The sequence below is a fragment of the Heterocephalus glaber genome, unplaced genomic scaffold (assembly GCF_053883595.1).
Source record: "Heterocephalus glaber isolate CG9 unplaced genomic scaffold, H.glaber_assembly_v1.0 deba00001460, whole genome shotgun sequence".
Lineage (NCBI taxonomy): Eukaryota > Metazoa > Chordata > Mammalia > Rodentia > Bathyergidae > Heterocephalus > Heterocephalus glaber.
The window spans coordinates 3539270-3543850 of record NW_028258307.1 but is presented as its reverse complement, the minus strand read 5'-3'; the positions used below and the strand labels follow the sequence as shown (position 1 = coordinate 3543850).

The following is a 4581-nucleotide window of genomic DNA, read 5'->3' as shown; positions in this document are numbered from 1 at the left end:
TAAGATGATGAATAGGGAAGAAAAGGGAGAGGAGGGGCCGGGGATTTAGCTCAGTGGCACCCCACCTACCTCACAAGCGCAAGGTCCTGAGTTTGCTCCCCGGTACAAAAGAAAAAGAAAGAAAAGGGAGAGGAGAACAAAAGAGGAGAAAAAAAGGACGGAGAACAATAACAGGATACAAAGCAACACATAAAAAAGTGAATAAACACTATAACAAAAGAAAAAAGCGAGACACAAAAGAGTGCATGCAATGTGATTCCATTTATATTAAATTTTACAAGGGAAATTTTATGATGCTAAAATGAGAATAGTTGTTGCCTCCGGTCGTGCAGGGGAAGAACAAAGGCCAATGGAGAAACCACAAGACAAGCTTCTGCTGTCACGGAAACTGTCTCTGTGTTGACAGATGTGTGATTTACACAGCTGTATGGATTTGGTAAAACTCAGCAAAGTAGACCCATAATCTGAGTGTACGTCATTCAGTGTAAATTAAAAGTTATTTTTGAAAAAGTCATAAAAATAGAAATTCACTTCCAAAAGTTCATGAGTCTAAAAAGATATAATAGAAATTAGTTTAAATTAATATCGAAAATATTTTCAAACTATTTTATATTGAAAAATAACCACATCTCAGAAGTTTAGGAGTGGGGCTGAGGCAGGACTTGGAGAGAAAGCTAACAATCTTCATGTTCATACCAGATGGAAAGGAAAGGCGAAAGTTAATGAGCTAAGTGTCCACTTTCAAAAGTGTGAAGAAGCAGCCTAGTACACACAGAATGTGGAGAGAAGCATATACTAGCAGTTAGAGATTCATGAACTGGCAAGGAGAAAATTTAGACTAGAGAAGATCAACAAAGTCAAAAGTCAGTTTTTTGGAAAGACTAAGAAAACTGCTGCATGCCAGGCAATGTTGATCAAGAAAAGTGCAAGAAGGCATAAAGAGAGAACATTCGCATGGAAAAGGTGACTTTAGATGGAAATACAAAAATTTGATGCCGGTACCTTGAAAACTCAGATGGAACAAACAAATTCACAGGAAAATACAACTCACCAAATTAACTCAAGAGGTCAAAGACTCGAGGAGTCTGAAACCATGACAGAAATTGAATCAGTGGTTGAAAATCTTCCCACAAGGAAAATAGCAGGCCTATGAAGAAAGACCTACAGGCAAATTCTACCAAAACACTCCGAGAAGACAAATTTCAAATCCAACACAAACTCTTCTAGAGAACAGGAAGAGTAGGAAGAAACCCCAGCTTCTTCTATGTGGATAGAAAACCTGTTTACCAGAACCAGAAAATAAAATAGATGAAAAGATGTAGAAAGGATACTTAGTAAATTAAATCTCCATTCACATTTTAAAATAATCTTATCAATCTAGGAATAAAAGGGAATTTTTAGACCTAATATACAGTATCTACACAAAAGGCCTGCAACACCACCTTTCCTAAAAGGGAAGAATTGAAAGTATTCTCTTTATGGGAACTGGACATTTTATGCTTCCTTCTAGGACTCAACAACACAGTAGCAAGGACACCATTTGAGAAGTCAACTTGCCAGTAAAGGAAAGAGGAAAACACTGACCCAAAGAGAGTCAGCATCCAGATCTATCATGCAGCTTACAGATGACAGAGCCAAAGACAGAATACATTCAACATCTTCATGATATCGAGCATTGCCAGTAAAGCTCAGAATCACCCGGCTTCTTCAACAAATAAATGGCACGGGGGAAAAAAGAGTAGAGAGGCTGTTATAGACTACAAGGGTCTTAAAATTGACCTTCAAATAAAAGTTTGTTGGAAATACAGAGGGACTTAAGAGACACATCAACAAATACAATGTGTGGACTGCATTTAGGTCTTCAAACCAGCCAACTTACACAAGAATTATTGAGAACAATCATAGAAATTCGAACACAGATTTGTTGTTAGACCATATTAAGAAATGATGTTAAGGGCGCTGAGTGGAACCACCCCTGCTGCCTCGGGCCCATGGGAGGCTCAGGGCCCCGGCTGAAGGGCAGCACCCCGCGCCCCCTGCGCCGCCGGCCTGGTCAAGAGCCACCGCCTGCAGGATGGCATAGTAAACCCAACAATAAGAAAAGACTCGAAGACCGTAGCAAAATTCTATTGCTGTCCAACTGAAGGATGCCCCAGAGGCCCCGACAGACCATTTTCACAGTTTTCTCTCGTAAACCAGCGCTTCACGAAGATGCACCCCGAGAAGTGGAAATGGGGCAAATGCAGCAACTCGTACGGCACCAAGTGGAACCTGAAGGGGCACGCGGACTCCGGCAAGGCCTTCCAGGCCACATGCGGCTGCCCCTAGCCAGCAGGCCGGCGCTGCAGTCACACCTCTACCGCACGGGCCGCTAGATCCCTGCAGAGCACAGCCTTAAAAAGAGAAACGCTCCTCCTTCCTGTTTGCACCTCTTCTGAACACCTGCTTGCCAGGACAGCCCAGTCCTCAGGGTTGCCAGAAGGGAGGTATCTCTGGGGATCAACCTAGTAAAAAAAGGAAAATGGAAAACTACCTGCAAAACCAGAAGTTGTCCCCAAAGACCATTGAATCCTTGAGCAGCCAACCAAACTCTTGGCCCGAAGCCCAGGAACTGGAGACGTCAGAAATAAAACTCATACCCTCTCTTGAGGACTCCTGAGGCTCCAGGAAGCAAAGCATCACCACACCTCCACGATACCCTCAGAAGTGCCTCTTACCGAAGCCCAAGGTGGCTCTGGTGAAGCTTCCGGTCATGCAGCTGTCACCTATGCTGGCCTTTGTGCCTACAGCTGACTCTGCAGCCCAGCCCGTGGTGTTGGGCATCTATCAGGGCTCAGCAACGGGCGCCATGCACCTGCTGCCCCTCCCGTGGGGGCTCTGATCCTCGGCCTAGATTCCAAGGCGTGCTCCCTGAAGAAGAGTCTGCCTCTCTCACAAGTTATAAACCCCAGTGTTGAGCCGGTTAGTACAGGTGCTCAGGCAAACTTGGGGAAGAGCCCTTCTAATGCCAGTGTCAAAGAAACCGAATTTCATCCATCGGTGTGCAGACAGATCTGACCTATGCCTCGCCACACTTGGTCACCTGTGCCCCATGGCCTGGCCCTGACTCCTCCGTGTCGTCTTGTTCTCAAACTGACCTGTCGTTTGATTCCCGAGTGTCCCTTCCCATTAGTGTTCCCGCTCGGATGCTGCTGCCCAGCTGTAAAGCAGTGTCATCCACCGCCACTTGGATGCTTTCATCGACACCTGTTTCCAGCCAGGTGGGGTCTCCAGGGAGACCCAGACCTGCAGGGTGCTGGGGCCCCCAGATGCCCAGATGCAGGTGGACCAAGTCGGGATGTGTGGGGACATTTTTGAGAGTGTCCACTCAGACAGCGTCCCCACAGATAAAATTATAAACAGCAGTTTAGTAGCAGAGACCGTCACTCAGTTTGTTACCTCAGAGCAACCCTAAGGCTGTAAGTGAAGATACTGAGAAATCCGCACCCATCTTAAACTTTAGTGCCCAGAACGGTATACTTTCCTCACAGAACACGACAGATAACCAGACCCCCACCATAGATCTGTTGCGCGACTTAGAAATTATCTTGTCAAGCACACTGCCCCGTCAGGCGTTGGACAACTGTGGTCTTTTGTCTGATGCCAATCCCAGGGCTGACACCTAGCTTCCCTCCAGTCCCACCCAGAACCCCAGCATCAATTTTGATATTGAAGAGTTCTTCTCCGCCTCCAACATCCAGACCGAAACTGAAGAGAGCAGCCTCAGCATCATGGCCACAGAGCTGGTCCTGGAGTCGCTGGACGTAGAGACACAGACCAACTTCTTTCTCGAAGATCCGTCGGCCCTACCCTATGGGTGCAGGGGCGGGGCTCACTTTCTAGGGCTTGAGATGTTCGACACGCAGACCCAGATGGACTTAAACCTTTTTAGACAGCAGCCCTCACCTGCCCCTCGGCAGCAACCTGAAACACTCCAGCTTTTCCCTGAGTACCGACTCATCCGACACCCCCTGAAGTGTCCACACTCTGGAGAGCAAGGTGCAGCTGAACAGCGCCGAAATGCAGACCACCAGGTCAGGCCTGGAGGCTCTGGGGAGCTTGTTCTTCACCAGCCTCAAAACGCAGACAGCCGTGGACAACTTCCTGCTGGCTGATTTGGCCTGAACACCATGGAGTCTCAGTTCAGCTCCGTGGAAGCCCAGACGTGTGCTGAGCTGCACAACTTCTAAAGGATTAGGCCAATGTGAGTGTCAGTTCCCATTTCCTCCCGGACTTTAAAAAAAAAAACGGGGAATGGGGATAACGGTATTAACTCTGTTGAATGTAGTCCATGACGCAGTTGCTTAGGTTCTTTGCGATTCTTTGCCTTTTGTACTTGTAAAGAAACACACTATTTGTGTATAAATGTGAGTGTATTATAAAGTGTAAGATGTTGACCTAAAAAAAATAAAAGAAATGATGTCAAGTTTTGTGATGTATTGTGTTTATGGTTTTTTTAAGCCTTTAGATTTAGAAATACATACCTGAATATTTAGGGGTAAAATAATGTTACACCTGGGCTTTGCTTTAAAATACTCTGTG

General features: G+C 46.1%; 1 pseudogene; it reads left to right on the top strand.

The window, feature by feature from the left end:
• Positions 1–2033: 2033 nt before the first annotated feature.
• Positions 2034–4229, top strand: LOC101706476 (ATM interactor-like; annotated as a pseudogene).
• Positions 4230–4581: the final 352 nt, after the last annotated feature.